General features: G+C 28.2%; 1 protein-coding gene across 2 annotated transcripts in view; it reads left to right on the plus strand.

The window, feature by feature from the left end:
• Positions 1-26841, plus strand: part of LOC110650481 (uncharacterized) — a 149179-nt gene that overhangs the window by 20872 nt on the left and 101466 nt on the right. The window lies entirely within an intron of this gene.

The following is a 26841-nucleotide window of genomic DNA, read 5'->3' on the forward strand; positions in this document are numbered from 1 at the left end:
TAGGTTCACAATCGAGGATACTTCATAATAAGGACATGACTTATCCAGAAAGATTGTATTCATGTTTGTTCCCAAGTTATTTATATGAGATATAAATAAGATGGAATGGTGAGTCTCATGCCATATAACAAACATGATAGGCACTTATAAATGATAAGTAGGTAGAACTAGGTGACACTTATGACAAGCACATGGAGTTTACTCTTGTCAATGTTTTGTCATAAATCATATCAGTGCATATAATCTTTAGACCTGAGATAGCACAGTTATCTTGTATATAGGTATTTTGAGTTTGATACTGCTTTCATACTTGTACTGTGTATGGGTATATGGGCATGTGTTGGCTCCTACTAGTTATATATGGAGGTAGGTGTTGATCAAGATGGAATCTGTTCCTCTAAGTAAATAGAGATAAAATCCTATGTTCATTTAATTGTTCTTGATGTTTCAAGTTCCTGGCCAGGACAGATAGATTTATTCAGAAAAGAGTTTCTGATGAGAAAATCTTTTTAATCAAGAACTGGAATTAAAAGAGAACATAATATTCATAACAAATGGAGTTTGACATAAACCATGACTCCAGCTTGAGTTGGGATTTTGTAACAGAGAGATTCTAGTGCATGGTAACATATGATTATAGGTTCATTTAAGGTAAACCTTATTTCTAATTGGGTGGCCATGGCATGCTATGCTAGGTGTTAACCATGGTCTATGAGGTTCATAAAATGATTTAGAGAAATCATTTATGGTAAGAAAGAGTTCTGATGATATTAAGAGTTGATATCATATCTCATTGCCAATTAGTGATAAGCCTAGTAAGTCACACACATACACAAGTTATCACCTATTTAAATATGATTTAATTAATTAATTAAAGAGTTTAATTGATTAATTAAATAGGTTTGGTTTGCAATTAAATTGCAAAGTCTCTAGCATGACTTGAAACCAAATCTAGATTATTGGATGTATAGTATAAGTTAAATTTATATTTAAAGTGTTTAAATATGAATTTAATTAATGAGAAATTAATTAATAGAGATTAATTAATTAATTTATATTTGATATAAATTAATTAAAAGAAGAAAAATAATTATTTTGGGTTAAGAACTCAAAATTAAGACACAGGGGCATTTTGGTCATTTCACAGTGTGACACGTGGCACCATGAGATGGTGACACATGGGATTACACATAAGCTTGCCAAATGTTTTTTTTTTAATCATGTAAGATGATTAAAATCAAGATTAAATATAGGTTTGACACTTGGCACAATGTGATTGGGTCACTTAAACCTAGAGCTAATCAAAGGGTGACATGTGGCAAGGGTTTAATGTGTTAACCTAGCCATTTAAGTGTTGTTATGAGAAAATAAAATACAACCAGCAGCCACACTCCTTGGTCACGCCATTTTGCAGCCCTCCCTCTATTCTTCTTCATCTCTCATCAATTCAAAGAGATTAGCCATCAATCTCTTGAATTAAGAACGCTAGAAATTGTTTCTAGTGTCCTGTTTACATCTCTAATCTCTTAAAAGGCAGAACTTGAATTTCTAATTAATAGAAAAAGCTTTAGAAGCTATTCAAGGGCTGCCATAGGTGTTCTTGGTGTGGACAAGCTAGAGGGATAACATCTGGTGTCCTGAAGACGAATCTCAAAGCGCAGACATTGCGATTGCATCAAGAGGTTAGTGTAATCGTTCTTGATTTAATCTAGGGTTCTAAAATTAATCTGATTAATTTTAAAATCTTAAATGGCAAATACAGATCCAAAAACATATTAAAAGAGTTTTAATATGTTGTTTATCATTGAGATCAAATAGATAAAAATAAATCTTGCATGATGCATGTGACCCTAGGTGAAAATTTTTGAATTCAATGGTATAAACTTGTGTTTTTCACGCTTCCATTCCTTCACTCCAAACTAAGGAAAAAAAGATAGTCGAACTCTTTGCAAAACTGCAGAAAGAATATGTTGAGGCTCATGACACTATGGCTAAGCTGATCCACATCTCCAGACTTCAATCAGAGGAAGAAACTCATTTTCAGGGCTTAGTAACATTATTAAGTTTCAATTGCCAGCAAAACAAAGAGTTACTCTTACGGAGGCAACATCTAACTAGGCAGAGGAAAAAGCACACTTAGTGCTAGGACTGCCTCCGGACTTATGTGAATGTTAGCTTCTTGTGATTGTGTTGAGGTTCACCTTATTGGCCATGCTTGTTTTTGTTTTTTCATCTCTTTTGCAGATTTGTACAGTCCTATGATTGGCTTTTGGATTTTGGCTTGATTTTTGCTGATGGACGGATTAAACCATGATTATTCTTTTGCTGTGAATTACTGAATAGGGTTGAGCCCTCTACTTGAGATTGTTGATTGTTGATCAGGGGCTGAGCTCGTGTCACTATCACCCACCTCATTGAATATGAACTGTTTTCCAGCAGGTATCCAACAAGCTGCAAAGCTCTTCTGTGTGTTTTGTCTGATTTGTATGTGCATGATAGGAACAGTAGAACAGTTTCCTTAAAACTTCTCTCATTTTATTGTTGACTTTGATGATTATACAAATCTGGCGGCCTTGAGGTTAGCCTTATGTTGGCTAACTTTATGGCCTTGTATCATTTCTTTTCGATTTTTAAATTATACTATCTCTAGGATACTAGGGTAGTACCTCTCAAGATAGTGTCCATTGATACACTTTTTGTGGGAACTCCATCTAGGCTAGCTAGCCTGGTAGACGTCATGTTTTAAAACCGTGTGCACTTTTAATGGTCTCTCCTAATTGGGTGACCATTTGCCTCATTCTCTATCTTTTGTTCTTGGAGGCAACTCGCCTTCCACAAAGCAAAATTTTCCTCTTCATTCTTTTGTTGTAAGCACAAGCCACTTTCATTTTCTGAGCCACCATTTTATTAAAAGCATCCATTTTGACCTCATCCAAATCCTCCAGCTCCATAGTCATAGTCTCTTCGTATTCATCTGGAGTCCAACCACGTTACTGGGCTACCCTTAGGGGCCGGCACTACTACCTGCATAGGCAAGATAGCATTATGACCATAAACCAAAAAGAACGGACTTGCTCCAATACTTGACCTCTTAGATGTTCTGTAGGCTTATAATATCTATGAAAGAATGCAGTGTTAATCCTTGGGATTATTCTCTGACATCCCCTCGAAAATATCAATATTAATCTTATTAGAAGACTCGGCTTGCCCATTATGTTGGGCATAGTATGGTAAGGATTGCAACATCTTGGTAAGGATTGCAACATCTTGATCTTATAGTCTTCTGTCAAGTCCCTAACCATACTCCCATGAACATAGTACTATGATTTGTAGTGATTGTTTTAGGAATTTCAAAGCGATGGATCAAGTTTTCGTTGATGAACTTGATAACATTTATTTGATCTGCCTTGTCCAGATGAATTAGCTCTACACATTTTAAAAAGTAGTCTGAAGCCACTAGAACGCTGGATGAATTTTGCCAATGAGATTAATGGCCTAACCTTTAAACGGCCATGACTTCATAATAGGATGAAAGTCTGATGATGAGACTATCTGAATATCTCCATATTTATGGCAAGTTTGACATCTTTTAGCATAACTGATTGAGTCTCTTAAAATAGATGGCCAAACTAACCGTGCCTCCTAATTAACCACCTCATCTTAATCTCAGCCTAATGAGCTCCACAAATACCTTCATGAAGTTGGGCAAGCACTCTGATATACTTTCCAATTCTGAAGCACCTCAAAAGTAGCTAATCAAAACCTTTTTTGTATAACTCACCCTCCAAAAGTTGGTAATGTAAGGCTTATATCTTCGCTTGCGAGTACTTTTATCAATATTCCCCTTTCATGAATATATGGATGTCGCTTTTTCTGAATTACCAGCGCTCGATAAGCTAGATCTTCTGAAATCTTTAGACTAGAGGTAACCTGAGCTAGCTCATTTGCCTCCCAATTGCTTTATCGAGTTAGGTGTTCAAACTCCGTCTCCTCGAAACTTTCTAATAGCTGAATAGCCATTGCAAAATAAGATACAAGGTTAATACTGTTGCATTTGTATTCCCTTGAAAATTGTCTGAGCACTAATTGAGAATCTCTCATAACTCTAACTCGCTTTACTCCCAACTTCAGCAAGATCTCCAGGCAATCAAAAAGACAAGGCTATCTTAGTTCTTGTGGGAGACTAAATAAGAATGCTAACTCTCTGTGCTTGAACTGTCAAACTTTAGAACCCATAGATTGATCTCAAACTCATTCACCTCTAGACTACCTTTAATTCTTGTCACATCCAAGCAAGGGTGCTTTGCTAACAAATCCTCCAATGCTTGACCTTTGACTGCCTTCTGAGGATGGTAGGCCTGAGAGAATTCCGTTAGTGATAAGGCTCACTTTTCAACTCTTCCTATGATGAGTGACCTTGTCAACATATACTTGATCAAATTGGTCTGGTACATCATGAACACTCTGTGTTTGATCAAGTAATGCCTCGGTTTAGTGCAAGCAAAATAGAGAGCCAAACATTTTCTCACTCGTCTTAGTTGCTGAAAGAACCCTACTTGGTTAATAGATTGTATGCTCAAAGTCTCATTGTCTTGGGCTAAGAAATAAACTTTTGACTTTTCGGCATTTGAAATGTAGAGCTTGAGCGTTGTGCCTTCAATTGGAGGCATAAGCGTAGGAGGTTTGGTGAGAAACTGTTTAATTCTCTCAAAAGCAGATTGATGTTTATCTAGCCAGATAAACTCATCCTCCTTTAACTTTAGTAGGTCTCTGAACTCCTTCATCTTGCCTACTAGGTTTGAGATGAACCTTATGAGATAGTTCACTGTCCAAAAAATCGTTGTAACTCCTCTTGTTTGTTGGTGGCTTGACCTCAGTGATATCTTTGGCTTTATTATGATCCACCTCTACGCCTCTTTGGTGCACCAGAAATCTGAGAAAATTCTCTGCTTTCAACCCAAAGGCACATTTCAATGGATTCATTTTCAGCTTGAACAATTTCACCCTTTCCAAGACCTTAGGTAGCCCGAGTGATCCACCACCTTCTTTGATTTGACCATCATATCATCAATGTACACTTTCATCAAGCAGTCGATCATATCATAAAAGATAGTATTCATTGTCTGTTGGTAAGTAGCTCTTGCATTCTTTAGTCCAAAGTGCACCAAAAGTGCACCCGCATCTATCATATCCAAGATCAAACCTTGATTCATCAACTCATGTATCTCTCGAATTAACGATCTCCTTTACACTGATATATGTGCCAGGCTGCCAAAAGATTTCCTGCTTAAGGCATCTGCGACCACATTCGCCTTACCTGGGTGATACTGATAGTACAATCGGTCCTTCAGAAGCTCTAACTATCTCCTTTGCCTTAGATTTGAATCTCTCTGCTAGAAGATGTACTTTAAACTCTTATAGTCAGTGTAGTACACCTCACCATACAAATAGTGCCTCCAAATCTTTAATGCAAAAACTACAGCCGTCATCTCCAGATCATGAGTGGGATAGTTCTGCTCATGCTTCTTTAACTACCTTGAAGCATAAGCCACTACTTTACCGTGTTACAATAAGACACACCCTAACTCAACTTTAGAAGCATCACAGTACATCATATATCCTTCTCTACTTACAGGCAATGTCAACACAAGGGCTATGGTTAGGCATTCTTTAAGCTTCTGAAAGCTTTTCTCACACTCATCTGACCAGAAGAATGGGATATTCTTTCGAGTCAACTTGGTCAGAGGAGCTACTATCCTGAAGAAATTTTACACAAAGTGCCTATAATAGCCTACTAGGCCCAAAAAACTCCTCACCTCTGTGACTGTAATAGGTCTAAACCAATAAGTTACTGCTTCAATTTTATTAGGACCCACCTAAATTCCTTCACTAAAGACTATATGTCCCAAGAATAAAATGCTCTCAAGCCAAAACTCATATTTTGAAAACTAAATGCTCTCAAGCCAAAACTCATATTTTGAAAACTTAGCATACAACTGATGTTTCCTTAATATTTGCAACACCATCCTCAGATGCCACACATGCTCTTCCTCGATTTGAGAATACACCAAAATGTCATCTATGAATACAATGACAAAGCGATCCAGGAATGGCCTAAACACCCTATTCATTAAGTCCATAAAGACCACTAGTGCATTAGTGAGTCCAAAAGACATCACTAATAACTCATAATGACCATACCTAGTCCTGAAAGCTGTTTTATGCATATCTTTACTCTTGATCCTCAATTGATGATAGCACGATTGTAGGTCTATTTTTGAGAAAAATCTAGCCCTTCGCAGCTAATCAAACAGGTCATCAATCCGAGGAAGTGGATGTTTATTCTTAACAGTCACTTTATTCAGCTATCTATAATCAATACACAACCTCAAAGATCCATCCTTCTTCCTTACAAATAGAATAGGAGCACCTCAAGGTGAAGTACTTGATCGGATGAAACCCTTGTCCAGAAGCTCTTGCAGTTGCTCCTTCAGTTTCTTTAACTCTACTAGTGTTATCCTATAAGGTGGCATAGAAATGGGATTTGTACCCAGCACAATGTCTATGCGAAACTCTATCTCCCTATTTGGTGGCAACCCTGGAAGCTCCTCATGAAATACATCCACAAATTCCTTGACAACAGGAGCATCTTTCACATTGACACTTCAACAGATGTGTCCCTTATTAGTGTCAAAAAACCCTAATATCCATGCATCAATATCTTCTTGGCACTAATAGCTGACACTAGGTTGTACAGAGTCACGCTTCTATCACCATCAAAACTAAGCTCTTTTACTCCAGGTGTATGGAAATACACATTTTTATTTCTGCATTCTAGTGTGGCATAATGAGTTGATAGCCAATCCATCACCAGTAAAGGAAATAAGTCTGTCGGGAGGATATTTCCATCAACTACCACTAGGCTATCCAGAAAAACCATACCTACATCTATGTTGTCACTAAGAGGGGTAGCTACAGATAAGGGACACTCTAGAGCTGTAAGATTCTCACCCAATCATAAGGCAAACACAAGGGAAATAAACGAGTGCATAGCAACCTGGTCTATCAAAACGTGTGTCTCAAAAAAACAGACTGGAAGAATACTTGCCACCACTGCATTGTAAGCCTGAGCATCCTGGTGTGTCAGGGTAAAAACCCAAGCTTGACCGCTGTCCTGAGTTGCAGAACCTTAAAGTTGACTCCCACCTCCAGATTTACCTCCAAAACCACGTCCTCCCTGACCATGGCCCTGTTGGCCCCTGAACTAGCTGCCCGCCATGCTGGAAGTACCAGGGTGTAATTGATGAGGTACATTAGCAATTGAACCTTGTGACCCCATTAAGTGCTCATTGAATATGGGACATTCCCTGGCAAAGTAGCCCTATTGGCCACATCTGAAACACCTACTGTAGCTCACCAAGTAAGGCCCCAAGTGTACTCTCCCACATTGTGTGCATAGTGCCAAAGAATATCCTGAACCAGATCCAGAACTGTTGTAGCCTGAACTTTATCCACCGCTAGAACCATAACTCAACCTGAACCCTCTAGCTCTGTGTCTAAGGCCTGCTTTCTTATTTCCTCTACTTTTTCCATTGTGGTGACTCTGGCTGCCACCTCCCATGTATGTCATTCCAAAAGACCCTTCCCCTTTATTCTTCTTTGCTTTGCTTCCATCATCTCCTCTATAACTAATTTCAATATGTCGGGCCTGATTAACTACCACATCAAGTCTAACAACATGGCCAAGTTTGCATACCTCCTGTTCAGCCCCTTTAAAAATCTCTTTACCTTCATACTTTCTATGGCAATTGCAGTAGGGACATACCTGCTCAACTTCAAAAACTTTGAAGCATACTTTTTCATTTATCTGTCATTTTATCTTAAGGCCTCAAAAGTCCACTGCTTCTGATCTCTAAAACTCTTTGGCACAAACCTATTTATGAACAGTTCAACAAATTGTGTCTAGGATAATCCTTCAATATGAGGGAGCACATAATCCATCATCCACTGTCTAGGCACAGGTCCCATCACATGCTGCACATACTCTATTAGTTTCATGTTTGTCAACTATAGCTCCACTCCTGCTCATTTGCAAGAGTCTAGAAATTGATATGCATCATCTGTAGTATCCATAAGTACTGGGCATCAACCTCTTGAAATTTATTATTTGTTTATAAGGTTCCACTCTTTGTACTGGGGGCTATTGCTACTGTGGAAGGTGGGCCATATACTATGTCATCATGTCAATGGTTCTCTGTAGACCAGCTAGGGTGGCTGTCATTGGATTCATAGGACCCTAGGCCATAAATGACTGTTCCTGTACTGGTGGCTGCTGCTCTTCCACTTGAGCAGCTCAAGGTCTCATGCCCCGTCTCCTTGGGACAGGTGCCTCATCTTGTGCAGATACTTCGTTTGGCACTTCCCGTTCTAGCGCTGTGGTAGCTCTCTTACCTCTATGCATTTTTTCCTAAAATTCAGCGGCATTAGCCTATAAAAATCCAAAATAGTATACTAAGCATCTCTACAACTAATAATCACATACAGGTACATAAAGCAAAAACTAGATGCAAGGATGAATATGGATCCTATACTCCACATTTGACTCCTAATAAAACTCCTTTTACATTCCCAAATACACTCTTTCCCAAGAATCTAGAGCCTAAGCTGTGATATCAACTATGTCACTACCCAAATTATGGGCTGGACTGGCACTAGGACTTGGGTCGGTATAAGACCCCCAAAGCTTGTAGTAAGCCTAACTATTCCAAGCCCAAACCTAAGGTCTATTACTGTAGTCCAATTTTAATAAGACAAACAGATAAAGTTCGACCATAAATTGGACTATTCAACGGGGAGTTTTTAGCTCACTTGATCTATAATCACAAAATATATCAATTTGGGGAGTTCAGCTCACCCTCACAATCATCAACATAGCAATTTAATCAAATGGGAGCTCAGCTCCATCTTCCAAGATAAATACACATCCTATATATCCACACATACATAGATAAAGGTTTACAATTTCAAAATAAATAAACTATTACAATCCCAAGCCAAATAAACTACTTCTAGCACATTCGGGAATTTAGATTTTGAATTAATACTATGAAATTGTGATTTTATTACTAAAAGATCTGTGAGAAAGGAAACAGGTTAATCACAAGAAAGAGATCCTCCTGTAACCTGGAAAAAATAAGGTGAACAGGAGTGAGCGTTCTACTTATAGAGTAAGATATTGATTTTAATTACAATTTCTATAACTATCTAGGACTAATGCATTCTTAAGGATGAAATGCAATATATACCAACACATCTAAACAAATTCAAATAATATTCGCATAAAGAATAATTTGAAACACTCACATGCCCATCTATCACATCAATATACGTATTTATATGAGAGTTGATTTCCTATACAGCTCTTTTAATCCAATGCTAGCAAGCGAGATTAACTCGAGGCGAACTTTCTCTTAATAATCCAAATGCGGGGGTCAGCAAAATCAACTCAAAGCTATACTCACCCCTAGGGGTGAGCATTCGGTTCAAATCGAACCGAATTAAATTATGAAAATCGAATTACATATTTTAGAAACCAAATCAAACTGAAATGGATGAAAAATCGAATCGAACCGAATTGCTCTATTTCTGTTCGATTCGGTTCAAACTGATCGGTTTTGATTTTTGATTGATTTTTAAATTTAGACTTAATTTTTAAGTTATTTGATCTAATTTTGACTTTGGTTTGAATCTAATAAATATTAATCAATGAAATTAAATAATTTATATATATAATTAAATATAATTCATAAATTCCTCATAAAAATAAATCAATTCAAAAATCGATTCAGTTCGATTTGATTTAAATATATAAAATTACTATTTGGTTCGGTTCGGTTTGATCAATTTTTCTCTTTAAAATCAAATTGAACAGAACTGATTAAACCGAATTGACTCGGATCAATTCGATTTTTCGGTTCAAATCGAAATTTGTTCACTCCTACTCACCCCGATTTATTAGAAAAAGGATTGGGCCCAGCAAAATCAGCTCTAGCCAATCTGTCCGTCCTACTCATATTTAGTACCACACTATACGTATGCCGACACATACACAGCTTCAAATTACCTTAAGGTGACACGCACATCGATTTCATCAATGTAAGAATGCAACACAAGTCATGCCTATTAATAGCTATATACATATACTTATAAGTGATGCATGGGCATGCCTTGAATATAAAATAATATTGAAATCATAAATAAAATCAATATCTACTCACAGATTAATCAGAAGCTACTGTGGTAGCTGAGTAGAGGAAGATGGTTGATCCTGATCACCTAAACAATTATATTATAAATTTATCAATACTAACTTGAAAATAAGATTTTAAAAAGACAAAAGATATCCTAATTTATATCGAAAATCCAACAGAGCTTTTTTTGTACCTAGGACCTACCTAACCTGCAAAGTGGTTCAAATCACACTTCTAAAATCACAAGTCCCAAACCCACATCTCAATAACATCACATGGCCCCTCCTGAGCCCTCTAAACCAGGTAAAACTCACATACTCAGAAAATTCAATTATAGTCCTTAAAACTGATATTCTACAGAAATCATTCAAACTAGCTCTAAAAATTTTAAAATTTTACTCCGAGGTTCTTAACAATGCTATAAGGCTATTGCAAAAGGTATTAAAATTTTCTAGTCACTTACGAATATTTTGTAGATTTTTATTTTAAACCTGGTTCTAGGTAAATAAGAGAATTTAGAGTTTATGTTTACTTACACCAATTTTAATATTTTGAACATATCCGAAGCATTTGAAAATGGTGGTGATAACTGTAATATTGGCCTGCTTTTGAGATAATTTTGGCATTCTGCCTGTCCGGTTTGAAAATATTGACTCAGGTGTCGGTAGAATTTCCATGAAATAAAAATACCAACGCGAAGCCCACAACACTAGGAGTTAGAATATAATTTTTATTTAATTAAATATGCTCATTAAAGGCTCAAAAAAATATTGTGAAATTTATGGGACCTACCAGATTCTCAGTGTCAAAATTTTAAAATTTATATCACCTCGAAGCTCTCGTTGAGTAGAGACCCAGTCTTAATTGGTGGCTGAATCGAACGGATTTTGGCCGCAAAGATGAAGCATTACACTGCGCGTGAAGGGAAGTTTGGGCACATTTTTTTGGCGATCCAGACAGCGGTCAGCGGCAAGGAGGCTTCCAAGTGAGGCGTCGGTGACTGGGGAAGGGAGGGGAGATGGTGGCCAGCGGTGGGGAGGGGAGAGGAGAGAGAAAATGAGAGGGGAATAAGGGCGGCTGAAACGCACAAGGGAGGGGAACAAAAAAAAGAATGGGACCGGTTCAATTCGATTGATCCGATTTAGTCCGGTTCAATTCAGGATATTCAAAATTGAATTTTTACTCTACCTTGAGACCAAAAACGAGACCCAAAAATTTTAAAAAAATTACCAAAAACTCAAAAAATTTTATGGAGTCTAAATATATTTATAATTTTATCACGCAGTCTTTAAATTAATTTTTAAAAATCGATGAAATTTATTATCTCGAGAAAATCAAAATCAATTTTAAAAATCTAAAAAATTTCAATTTAATTTCCATAATATTTAATAAAATAAAATATTATAATTTACATATAAAATAATTATTTAAAAATTTATGGTGTTACAGGCATGTTATCAGAAAACATTTTTAACTTAATTTAAATATATTACGTAATTTAATTCATTAAGTTGTTTAATGTACTTAATATTAAAATGTGAGTTAAATACACAAAAATTTAGGTCTAAATGTTGCAATTATTTTATTTAATTAATATGAGCTAAAATCCATGATCAATTTTAAGCAACTTAACATAAATATGAACTAATATTTATTGTCCCGTTAAATTTTATTAAAAAAGAATATTTCATTTTAAATATTTTTTTATTACTTAAAAATAAATTTAAAAAATATCTACAATCAAATTTCCAATTAAGTTCAACCAATAAAAAAATTTTAAATTATTAGAATATGAGTATGTTTATTAAATTCATACTTTTAATAAAAATCTATCTACATTTAAAGTATTCTAAATTAAAATTTTCTTATAATTAGTGAGTCCATATTTTTTTTGCCATTAACATTAAATCCATTAAAAAATTTAAGTATGATAATTGGCTATTGTATATAGGTTAACTAATTAAAATTTAATTTTTATTATATTAATTGACCACCAGTTAGTAATAAAATTATTTTTAAATAGTTAAGTAACTTAACATATTTTTTTCATTTAATCTTTGAATTTTTAAAAAAATTTATTGAGTGAAAAAGTACTTGGAAAATTTTATAACTAAGTAATATTTTGTTTTTATTAAAAACTAATCTTTTGGACAGACATATATTGACCCATAACAACTCACTAAAGAAATATTTAAAAAAAATAAGTTGGGCCATTTAAGTTTTGAAGCTTTTAAATTAAAAATATTTTAAAATGTTAATTCACCATAAAAATTTTCCTATTTATTAATGTGTTATCTAGTAAAAATATTTAAAATGTTTTTTAGAACGTAATTTTAACATATCTTAAAGTTCTAATTTTAAATTCTATTTTTCAGCGAATATCTATTTTATTAGTCGTTAACATTTAGGTTACAATTTTAAATACCTAGTCTAAATTTTTAAAAATACATTATTAATATTAGATATTTTCTGCGAGTGACCTACCATAATTAAAAATGGGCTATATTTAAAAATAAATTAAGTCACTTAGTTGGCCAATATTCTAGTTATATTTAAATTAAATATAATGTGATATTTGATAATTTATATTTATCTAAATTTTTGTAATCATTTAAATTTTTAATTTAGAGTATTTTAAATATGGTATATTTATTAACTATCAGTCATGTTTCTACAAAAAAATCTTAATAATTTTTTTATTAGCTCAATTAAGTAAAAAATTTAATGAGGCTATATTCTAATAATTTGAAGATTAAAATATGAGGTGTTTTATTAAACTAAACTAAATGGTCCATTATTTTTTAAATAATTGATATTTTTATTAGTCAATTAAATAAGAAATTTAATGAGTCCATATTCTAATAATTTAAAACTTTTTTTTTTATATTTAATGAAGCTAATTGCTTTAAAATGTTAAGAATTTAGTAATATGTTATTACCCATTTAAAATACCAAAATTATTGGTCCCATATAATATTTTAATAAAATGTTATTTTTAAGTAATTTAAAATTGAGTTAAGGTTAATATATATTAATCTTAATAAAATCTATATAATAGTGTTAAGTAATAATAATTTCAAAGTAAGTTTAATTCAACTCATTAAGTTATTGATCGTCTCTATTTTGATAGTTTGAATTAAATATGGGCCCCATAATTTAAAATTACTCTATATTAATTTGTTAATTTTAATAATTAATATGGGTATGTTCAAATTTTAATATGAAGCTTATTAAAATATCAGACAGTTAATGGATGTGGGAAATTACTTCATTAATCATGATTTAGTAAGTTGGCCAACGTGAGAGACAATTAAATTTAGCCCATATAAATTATTGTTTAATTAGATTAACAGAAAAAGCTTTTAAATCACTAAAATATTGATACATTAATTTTTTTATTTTATTGGGCCTCATTTAAGTTATTAAGACAATTAATTTAATAATAACTTTAAATATGTGAAAAGAATATGGCCCCTAATAAAAAAAATGAATTAGTTGGGATTGATATTTAATTAGTCATTAATTGATATTTTTAAAATTGAAGCTTAATGTTGATTTTTTTTTTTTAGAGTACTCATATAAAATAACAATTAATTTTTTACATACTCAAAATTTATTATTAGGGGCCATATTATTTTTACATAATTACTCATATCCATTAAATTAATTGTTCATTTAAATTTAAATGGTATAATTGTCATTTTTTAAAAATATAGCAAACTAATATTAAAGTACTATAAATATTTATCCAACTAGACCTAACTGTCACCTAATTTAAAAATATTAGCCTCACATTATTAGAGTACTTTAAACTAGGCCATAAATATATTCATATTCTAATAATTTTTTATTCTAATAAGTTTCTAATTATTAAAATATGGTCTCGTTAATTTAAACAATATTCCAATAAAGTTAGCTTATTTAGAATTAAAATATGGACTAAATAAAAAGCTATATGTACCATTATTAAATCAATAATTTGAAGCTTATTAGATTTAAAAATTCTAATAATTAATTAGAATTAGTAGCCAATATTCTAGGTGTTATTAGCTAGACCATATTAGAGACGATTAATTAGTAATTTTTTTAATTAAAATATGTGTTATAATTGAATATTTTTAGTTTTGTAAAATTGATATCCATATTAGTTGTATAAGCCACATAATTTAAAACTTTTTTATTAGCATGATTAAATAAAAAATTTAATAAAATCATATTCTAATGATTTGAAACTTATTAGAATAAAAAATTATTAGAATATGACCATATTAATGGTTCATTAATTTAAAATGATAGAATATGTTAATTTTAATTTAAATCACTCCTAGCAGACGATGCTATAATCATTTACTAACTAATTGTTAAATTTTGAGTAAGTATCTAATCTCCATAAATAAGTCAATATATTACCAATTAGGTCTAATTGACTAATAAATATGGACAGTTAAGAATTTTGTTCTAGTATGGTTCACAAAATATATCTCACAATTTAATTAACTAATATACACACATTTAAAGCAATAAGTAAAAAAACAAATTAATGTTAGAATTAAATTGGTACGGACTATTTCAATTTATTAGCTGTCATATCCATTACTAGCAAAATATTGGTGTGCGTGGTAGCATGTGTGTATACATATATATAATTTAAATAATAATAAATTTTTATTATTAAATTATTTTTTAAAAAATTTTTGCTTAATTAATTTTATTTAAAAAAATTTTCTTTCTTTTTAATAGTAACTTTTTAAACTATTTATGGCAAAATTATTTTAAAATAATATTTTTAATTCTTTTTATACATAAATTAATGGTAGTTTTTGTAATTATTGTATTTAAAATATAATAACATTATTTTATTTACAAATAATAATTTAAATTTTATTTTGGTCAAATTTACTGAATATAAACTTAAACTATTATAGGATTTGATTCATTGACAAAATTATTGTATACATTTTATTTTTTTATTCGACTTCAACTAATATTTCCAATTATTCTTATCAAATTTCGATGTAATTCTATTTTTATGTATAAAAATATAGTTACTTAACTAAAATAGGAAAATAATCAAATGCAAAAAAGCAAATAAAAAGGATATGGAAAAAAAAATAACTACTAACCTCTTACAGTGAAGTCTTGCAACTTTAGCTATACAAAAGAGTGTAGATTGTGTATTTGAGTGAGTTTATATAGAGAATGTAGATTAGCTTTATATTAATTGACTACAACATAATATTAATTTTTATTTGATTATTTTAATTTAATTCATAATTTATGTCAGTTTAACTTTTTTTATGAAAAAAAATTAATTAATTTTAATTTTACTATGCTTAATAGAGTAAGAAAAATAAAATAAAATTAGATGGAGAGAAAATTTTTGGTAAGAAGAAAAAAGTTTAGTGTGTGTCAAATGACAAAAATTATCAATTATTTATAGGCAAAGAGATAGAAAAATTCATATCAAATTTAATTAGGCCATTAAATTATTATTAATTAAAAAAAAGTTATTCTTTAATTGAAAGAATTTTAACGTTACTATTTAAAAATATTAAAACTCTAAAACATTAGCCAAATAAGTTAGCAGTTGCCCTCAAATAAGTAACCTTAATGGTCATAAATTTTATTTTATGACCATAAATTATTTTTTTGTTTATAATAATAATAATAATAATAATATATAATTCTTAATTTTTTATGGTCTAATGAAATATTAAACGTTTTGGGTAAAAACTAACAATTGTTTAGGAAATACAAAAAAAAAATTAATATTGACCTTTCCCATTTAAAAATAAAATAAAATTAATGAATATTTTACCTTTAATAATTAGACATGTTTTAAAAAATTCAATCATTAATTCTCACAAAAATTCAAATATCCCTTGATGCTTGTTTCTAATTTAGAGTAAATATTTTAAAGGAAATCAAATCTTTAGTTATGGCAATAACTAGATAGTCATAATAATATTCGTTGAATTTTAAAATTAAATATTTTGACTTGGCAAATAATCAACTAAATTTAACTGCAGTAAATATATTTAAAAATATTCCACTTGATAGTTTTGATTTTCCTTTAAAATAAACATGGGTGTTAATTTTCTTTAAAGAAAAAAAATTCCATCAATAAATGCAATTAAAATTGCCACTTAGGGTAAATATAATATATTTGAAAGCCTGCAACACCAAAGGAATACCTATATATATATATATATATATATATATATATATATATATATATATATATATATATATATATATATATATATATATATATATAATGTGAGATCATAAATTAATAGCTAATTTCTTTAAATTAATAGCCATCGGTAACATTTTGTTATTATTATTATTATTATTATAAACGGTGACATGTGACAAATAATATTTTTGTATAAATAAATTTATAAATAAATAATATAAATAATTTTTAAATATTGTATTTAATCACAAAATATCTGGATTTAAAAAAAATAAATTTTAAAGAAAATAATAATTTAAATCATAAATATTAAGGTAGTAATATAAATAACAATGATAATTAAAAGAGAAATAAAAAAGAATTAAATAATAATTAGAATAAAAGAGTTATTTATAGAGGATGACACGTTGTAAGTTTTTTAAGAAAAATGTCACGTAACATTCTCTTAGGAATACTTTCCTGCTTTAATAAGCCATATTAGATTATTAATTAGGTTTTTTTTTTAAAATTGGACATTTAAAACTAATAAATTAAGATAATAATTTGAATTGTATCAATTTTTAATGAATTCACTCTAAATTAAAAATTAGCGAACATATTAATGCTTTGTTAGCTTTGGGCCACTAATCTAAATTAAAAATAATATTTAATCAATCAATATTCTAGTAAATAAAAGAAATTTACTTGGTAATTTAAATATTAGTAAGTTGTAAAAAAAATTTAAATAAAAACAATTAACATTAAAATATCATTTAGAAATATCAATTAATTAAAAAAAATTGAACAATATTTAAAAATATATTACTTGTAATTGTTTCCTTTCTAAGAAGCAATTTGGTTGTCTCACACCTTACAGTTGCATGGGCATGCCATATATTGAGTATATTATCTAGGATCGCGCTCTGACTTTTCAGTAAAAATAATTAATAAATAAAATAATTATTTTAGTATAAATAGTAATAAAGTGTGAGTTACTATAATTATTTTGATCCATTATTTTTTATAATAGTTATTTTATGTACCTTACTCATAATTTAAAATTTAAAAATAAAAATTTTTTTACTTTATTACATATTCTAATAATTTAAAGCTTATTTTTTGATTGGGCCAACTTAATTGATATAATGGACCAAAATAATTATAATAACTCACAATTAAAAAAATATGGCCTAAACATTAGTTTTACCAATATTTTGAAGCCCAATTAATCGGATTTTTTAAAATATTTTATCAGTTCAATTCTCTCAAATAAGAATAGTTTTAATAAATTGGGCACTGGGTTATTAATAAAATTGAAAAATTAGTTGTTCACATTTTTAAAATTTTTCTTTAATTAATAAAAAATATTTTAAAAAAATTTAAATTGTGAGTTAAACAAATATTAATTGGCCCATATAAACAATTAATTATTGTCAATCAAATTTTAAATAAATTGAGTCAATAAAAAAATTTCAAATTATTAGAATATGGACTCATTAGTGGCTGATTTAAGAATCTAATTAGTAATTATTGGCTAATAGGTTTAAATTCCCATTGAAATTGACTTAATAATGACCTACCTATATTAACAAAATTTTATTTTTTTTAATTTAGAATATTTTAAATATGAGGTGTGTAAAATATTATCCAATAAAAATATAAATGAACTATTATATTGGGCTAATAAAAATTAATGGCCATTTTTTTTACTTTATGGCCCAAATTTGGTCAACATTTTATTAATTTAAAAATATTAAATTAATGTTATAAATCTTTTTATTATGTAAAAGAAAATTTTAAAAATGGCTAAATAAAAAATATCAATGACTAATTTTTTAACTAAGTTAGACTAATAAAAAAAATTTCAAATTATTACCTAAATAGATTCAAATTACATATTAAATATGCAAAATATTTAGGTGTATTTAAAAATATTGAAATATACCAACTCATTAATTTATTGGCCAATAAACTTTTAAATTAAAAATATTACTTTAAAATTAAAATATAGACTTATTAATTTTTTATTTAATTGTGTTAATAAAAAAAATTAAATATGAGTGAGTATATAAAAAAGCATTTGATAAAATATTATATTTTAAAATTAAACAAAACTAATATATCATATAGGATAAATCATTTAGATATTATTGATACATAGGGCATATTTAATTGGGCCAATAACATTTTTTTGGTGATATCCACTAAAAATAAAAAAAGATTCTTATGGTACTGTTATTGGCCTAATTCTCTTTTTTTCAAACGTGGTGAGATGTGACTCATTAAATTTGGTTAATAAAAAAAACTAATGTCCAATAAAAAATAGTAAAATTGAAATAGCAATTGGCGATGATGGATATAATAATTAAAATTATTAATTGGGGTAATAATTTAAATGGATATGAATAAAATTAGTGATATTAAATTAGATTTTGTCATTTAATTACTTGGACTCAAATTTAATTCATTATTCTAAATATGGGCTAATAAAAAAAATTTTAACAAAATTTTAAAATGTTTTTTTTATTAGTCCAATGTTCCAATAAGTGGACATATTTAACTTCCAAGTTCAATTTAAAATTTGTTAAATTTCATATATGCTTCAAATTGTTAGCATTATGAAAGTATTAGTATTTTTTTTTTCAATTTTATTAAGTTAACTAAAACTAATTTTTAAAATTAGAATGTGGGCTCATAATTATTCTATTTAATTGCGCTAACAAATTTTAGGTATATAAAAAAATCTCAATTTAAATAAATCTAAACTGTCTGATAAAACATTATAAAAATATATAAATTTGTGATTAATTTTTATTTTTTATTACTTAAAAATAAATTTAAAAAATATTGATAACCAATTTATTTGACTAATATTAAACTTACTGCTTTTTTTTTTTTGTTAATGATGATATTTTTAAATTCAGCCCAATTAATTGATTTTTTAAATTAGTATCACAATTTTCTCATTAAATTCAAATTAGCCAATATTATATATTAAAATATGGGCCATTAGTTTTGTTATATCTCATAATAGTTTTAACAAATAGATTTTTTATATTTTAGTGGGTTTTTTTATTAGCCCAATAAAGTAAAAAAATTAATGGGTCAATATATTGATATTGGTTAATAAAAAATATTAACAAAATTTTAAAAGACTTATGACGATTATTAAGTTTAAATAGAATATTACCAATTAAAATATTAGCCCATTAATTTGTTAATAATGGTCAATTTAAATATAAAACACACTTTATTGGCTCAAAAATAAAAATTTCAAATTAATATCATTTTAATCGCTGAATATATACTTTAGTTACTACACAAATTTTTAACAACTTGACTTTGGTGTTTTGTGTATTTATATTTAGATATAAAGAAGCCCATTACTATTATGTTATATCACTCAAGTTCAGATTAGGACTAGTCTAAAATTTTTAATATTAAAAATAAACTCCATATCAAGTTGTTCTCATATGAGTCCACCTCACAATTTCCCAATTAAATAAAAATATTATTTAAATTAATAAGTTCATATTGGGCTAATAAAAAAACTTTTAAAATATAAGCCAATGACGGATAAAACGATTTGTGTTATTTAAAAATTAAATAATAGTATTATATCTAATTGGCCAAATTTTGTTAGATTAATAAAACTAATCTTTTTAAAATTAAAATATAGATTCATTATTTTTTATTTAATTGAGCTAATAAATAAAACTTTAATAGAAAGTATTTAGTTTATTTTTCACAAAGATTAGCTCCCAATATTTGATATTCTATTAATATAAGTAATTAAATTTTTTTATTAATGGCTCAATTAAGCCATTGGTAATCTTAATAGTGTATTAATGTGTCAAATATTGGGCAATTGGTCATTTAAGATTTTTTAAAATTAAAATTAAAATAAAAAGTGAGTACATAAATATTTAACCTACTAGATATATTTAATAACTAACATTAATGATACCCAACTAGTAGTATTAATTTTTAACATTTTTAGTGGGCTAAGAGCAGTTCAATATGAGCTATAAATGAAAACTTTTAAAAAATAATAGGTACATATCTTAATAATGATGAACTTATTAAAAAATATATACTTAGAATATTAGCCCATGTTAATAGACGATTATGCTATTTTATGTACTTTACTCATAATTTAATATTTTTTATTACTTAAAGGAAATTAATACATTATTTAAAGATATAGAGTACTTTAAATGAGTAAATTATAGATATTACGTTTTTAAAAGGCTGGTATTAATGTGTTTTAATCGTCACAATATTAATGATCACATCTTAAATTCTCTATTTAAAATATTCAAATTGGTGTTAGTGTGGAATATTTAGATTATTTTAGTCCAATAAAGCAAAATAGCTACACCAACTTAGATACATAAAAAATATTGCGATTAAAAATTTTGTTATTGTAAAATTAATAATATGGGCTAAAACAAAATAGCTATGGGCCAATAGCTATAATTTACTTAACAATTAAATGGACCCATAGCTAGGCCTAGTAAATATGGCCAAAAAATTAATAATCGTCATAAAATTTAAATGTAGGTAGGTTTCATTGGCCCATTATAAAACCATATGAATATCTATAGTTTACTAATGTTTTAAGTTATTGAATAATTGGCCCAACTTAAATAGAATATTGAGTTCTTTTAAATTGAGGCCATTAATAAAGAATTATAAAAAAAAATTTATTACTAGAATATTATTCAAATTTATTAATTTAAATAGGTCAATATATATTGGCCAATATATGTCATTACAAATTTTAATTAACATATTAAATATGAGTATATTCTTAGTTATCTCTCACATTTAACAAAAAAAAATTAATGGACTAATATTTTAGTAATTTAAAAAGTTTTTTGTTAGCCCAATTTAATAACAAAATAATGAGTCTACATTTTAATTTTGGAAATATAAATTAATATTATAAATTTTGCATAAAAATATTAATTTTTAAAGTCACTCAATTAAGAAGATATATAGGGCTAATTTTTTTTATTTAGTAATCACTCATAATATTGGGCTAATATCACTTCGAAATTGGCTAACAAAATGCAAGTTAAATTTTTATTTATTTAAAAAGTATTAAATTATGAGTGAGTACGTAAAATAGCTAAATATAGTTATTATATCTATTATTAGCCTCATATATATAAATATTATAATCATCATTAATTGATATTTTTATTGGCCTGATAAAGTAGGAAAAAAAATAATGAGCCATATATTTTTGGTAACATTTAATGTTGACTTAGCTTTAAAATATTCTAATGTGGGTAAAATACTCTAATAACTATTAAATTTATTAATCTAATAAAAATAAAAATATAATTTTTATTTGGTTAAAATTTTTTAAAATAATTTGAAACTTATTTTTTCTATTGGCCCATAAATTGTGAGCTCATAAATTAATATAATTAAATAATTTTAGCTCATTTTAATTAAATAGTGAGTGAGATGTAAAATAATATAAATTGATAAATTGAAACATAATTTTTAAATGTGAAGCCAATAAAAAATTTATTGAGCCAATAAAATATGCAGTTTAACAAAATTAAAATTGTTAATATGGGGCTAATATAAAATAGCACCGATGTTTTCAATAATTTAATTAATGGAATAAGACAATCTTTAGCCTATATTGGCCAATATTAGTAAAATTACTTATATTACCTTTTAAAATTTAATTATTAAATTTTGTATTCATATTAATTGGTTACTCTATTAAATACACTAAAAATAATATTTTGACATTTAGATATATAAGGCTAATATTCTAAATTTATGGGCAATAAAAAATTATGAAAATTTTATTTTATCAATTTTAACCGTTTATTCTAAATGTTAGAATATTGGCCCATATTAATCTTTTTAAATTTAATATTCAAGAGTGTTAAATCAAATAGACCTAGAGCATAAATTATCATTAGATAACTATCCAACATTGACCCAATAAAGCAACATTTCAGCTTATAAATTCAAAATTTAAAGCCTTGATGACCCATAATAAGCTATTTGAGATTGGTAATTAATTCTTTAAATTACTAGAGGCTAATCAATTAAATTAATATTAAATTAATTCGGCTAATGTTATTGGTCAAGTTTATTTTTAATTGGGCTAAATTATATATGAAAAAAATAAATTTTAAAATCTTAAAGTACATATATCTAAATAATTCTTTAGACATATTTATTAGAATTAAAATATGATCTGTGTTAGAATTTAAAGATTGATTTTAAAAATTAAAAATAAATTTAAAGTTCAATTTAAAAAATTTAATGAGCTAATTTCTGATAATTTAAAAATTTTTAAAAATTAATTATTAGAATATTTTCCATAGTTTTTAGTCCAAATAATGGTGTATTTAAATTATTTAATTTATAATATGGCCTAAATTCTTTGTAAAATTGTGCTTATTTTATTGGCCAATAAACTCACATTTAGACTTATAATTAAAAATTAATTAAAATGCAACATACCAATTTTACTAGAATATATTTTAATTTAAAAATATCAGCTATCAATTTCATAAAAATGTGGCCCATTTTTAAAAGCTTTATAAAAATTACAATTTCAAAATAAGCACAATCTTAAAAAGAATTTAGGTCATATTCTAAATTAAATAATTTAAATACTAAAATATATGGGTGATTAGTTTAATGAGTAAAGATTTTTAAACCTAGGTTTATTAGCACGCAAATTTATTAATAAACAAACTCTAAAATTTTTTTATTAGAAATTAACTTAGCATTAGGTCCCATTATTAGAATATTCAATGGCTTTTAAATTACAACTTAAAATATTATTATTTTAATGATGTTATATTATGAAATTAAATTCATCATTAATTGAATGCATAAATTTTAAGGTTATTTATAATAAAATCCTAAGATATTAGTGAGCTTATTTTAGTAATTTCCAATAAAATATTATAATACTCGCTAATTGATATTTTTTATTGGCCTTATATTGCCCATCATTAATAAAGCCATATACTTATTTTAGAAGTAATTAATTTGAGCCATCACTAGTTTTTATAATTGCCAAATCAATTAATTACAATTTCCAAATACCTAAAAAAAGTATGCAACATTACCAAGTAACTCAATTTTGTTACGCCAATTAAAAAATAAAAATTAAAGAGTTCATATTTCATTTTTTAAAAATTATTTTTTATTGATTTAATAAAATTAATTACTTTTAAAATAAGTATATGATTCATTAATTTTTTTACTTTATTAAATTGTGATATTAAATTATTTTATGTAAGCAGCCCATATTAATGTTACCAAATTTGACCTAGCTCATTTTTCTAATAATTTTAAAATAATTAAATTTAGTTGATTGTCATATCCCATATATGACCATTAATTTTTTAGTGTACTCACTTTTAAAGCTGATGTTGTGAATATTAAAATTCTTAAAAAAATTAATTTTCTTATATTTAATTTTAAATTGTTATAACATCTAAAATATATGGGTCATAGATATTGTAACACCCATGATTTTTTTATATATTATTATTGGGCTTCGTGTAGGTATCCTCAATTTGCAGAAATTCGACAGTTGTCCGGATCTGTGAATTTCCGGCCAGACAGACCAGCTACAGGAAAAGTCTCCGAATTGGATCGAGATTTTGGCTACCCCACCATTGTTAGGCATCCCGAGCACGTTCCCGAAGTCGGAATCGGCAAAGGTAAATCCGAACCTTGCTTTTTCGTAATTTTCTAGTGCTTAAATAGGATTAAAAATCCATAAAATATTTGTGGTAGCTTAGAAAATTACGATTCTTTTTGCAATAGCTTAGTAATATTTCTAAGGACCGCGGGGCAGAGTTTTATAATTTTTAGAGCTTATTTGAGCAGTTTTTGCAAAAATGATCAATTATAAGGACTAAATTGAAATTTTACATATTGTGATGGATGATTGATTTGATGGGCCCAGGAGGGGCTGTGTGATGTGATTGAGTTGTGGATATATGGATTGTGGATATAGAAGTGTGTTTTGAGCCCTTTTACAGGTTGGGTAGGTCCTAGGTATAAGGGAGACTCTGCCGGATTTTCGGCATGACTTAGGACGTATTGGGTCTTTTCTTGATTTGTATTGAGTCATTTGTATTAAATGATTGTAATAAAATTGTCAGGTGAGCCGGGACAGCCTTCTTCCTCCGCCCAGCCACCTCAGTGACCACCGTCAAGTCTGTGAGTAAAATATTAATTTTAATTGTAATTTCGATATTATTATATGTTCAGCATGCCCATGCATCACTTATATGCCTATATTATATAGTTAAACTCTAGGCACGACTTATGTTGCATTCATAACTGTTAACGTGCCATGAATGTTGTTGTGGTAATTTGGAGCAGTGTGCGTGCGTTGGTGTGCGTGTGATGTGGTGTGGACTATGGACAGGACGGGTAGTCACGGCTTGAGTTCTTCGCTGGGACCCGATCCTTCGAGGGGTAGTCACGGCTTGAGTTCTTCGCTGGGACCCTCGATTTGGTTTATTAAGCGAAAGTCCGGCTTGAGTTCTTCAGGCACTGTGTTAGATTTAAGAGAGCTGTATAGGGGATCAGCTCCTATATGTTATGATTGATGCTACAGGGTGCGTGAGTGCTCCAAATTACCTTTTTGATGTTATGATGTGAAAATGATATTGATGTTGCATTTCACTCTACAGGGTGCATTAGTTTTAGATAGTTATAGAGATTATGGTTAAAATTGATATTTTACTCTCTGAGTCGAACGCTCACTCCTGTTCAATATTTTTTTCAGGCTACAGGAGGATTTTATTTTTGGTTAACCTGCTTTTCTCCTTCGTAGGTTGTTTATCAATATTTGTGTAATTTTATTTACTCCTAGAATTTCCGCATGTGTTAGAAGTATTTATTTGATTATGGTATGTAATATTATTATCATGTTGGACCTGTAAACGTATAATGATATGCATGTTTGATGGATTGGATGAGGGAGCTGAGCTCCCATTTATTATTATGTTGATGAGTATGTGGAGGGTGAGCTGAGCTCCCCAATTGACTATATATTGTGTTTACAGGTCGGGTGAGTCGAAAACTCCCCGTTGGTAAGTCCATTTTATGGCCGGACTCTGTCCGTTTGTTTTCTTGAAATTGGGCCCAAATGGGCCTTAGAGTTGGGTAAATGAATAGTTAAGGCTTACTACGGGCCTCGGGGGCTTTAGGCTGGCCCAGGTCCTAGTGCCGGTCCGGCCCATAGGTTGGGTCGTGACAGATATTTCCATTAATAAATATATTTTCACATATACAATTTTTTTTATTAACTTATTTTTAATGGGCAAATTACATAATGTCCTTATGCTGTGGACCAAATTACATCTTACTCTAATAATTTAAATATGGATAATCATAATGGTATGTGAGTTAACAACTGTGAGTAAGATCATTAAAAAAATAACATTTATTAAAAATATTCTAAATTATAGCCCATACTCCAACTAAAATTAAAATATTGTTATAATAATTTTTTTAATTTAAAAGTTTGCCAAATCAATAAAAAAAATTAATCTATTTATTATGGGCCAATATCATTTAGCCTCAAAAAAATATTAATAAAATTTTAAAAGAATGATTTTTTATTAGCTCAATTAAATAAAATATTTAAAGAGTCATATTCTAATAATTTAAAATTATTTTTTTATTAGCCTAATGTACCTAAATGGTATGTTCTTTGTTTAATCGGGGTATAGTATTTGATAAAATTTTAACCTATATAACTAAATGTTAATAACAATTTTTGGAGGGGTCAATGATGGATAAGCTTAATATAGTAGACAGTTAAGAATATACCTATACTTGAAGTATTGTAAATTAAAATTAAAATTTTTAAGGGGTTGTAGCTCTATTTCAAATTATTAAAATATGGGCTCATTAATTTTTTTTTATTTAATTGAGACCACTAATTAATTTTTTTTTTTTAAATTAAGTATGGGACCATTAATATGGCCTAAGGTTGATTTTATCTAAATGTTTTTAACTCCGAGTTTGGTGTTAGATATACATTTAAATATAGGTGTTTTATGTATTTAACTCACAATTTGAATTTATTTGAAATATTTTTTTATTATTTAAAAGAAAATTTTAAAAATGCAAACTACTAATTTTTCAATTTTATTAAGTTAATAAAAATGTACTGAGGTCACAAGTTATTAGAATAAAAAATTAATTAATAAAACCTATTAATTAAATTAATCAACCTTTTTGAAATATAATACCAAAAAAATATTTTATTAAAAATTTAATAAATCAATATTCTAATATAATTTTTAATTTTTAATTTTAATGTTATAATCGTTATTAATTATTTTTTTCATTGGCTCAATAAAGCTTCAAAATAAATTTAATAACTTTAAATTA

Source organism: Hevea brasiliensis, chromosome 13, assembly GCF_030052815.1.
Source record: "Hevea brasiliensis isolate MT/VB/25A 57/8 chromosome 13, ASM3005281v1, whole genome shotgun sequence".
Lineage (NCBI taxonomy): Eukaryota > Viridiplantae > Streptophyta > Magnoliopsida > Malpighiales > Euphorbiaceae > Hevea > Hevea brasiliensis.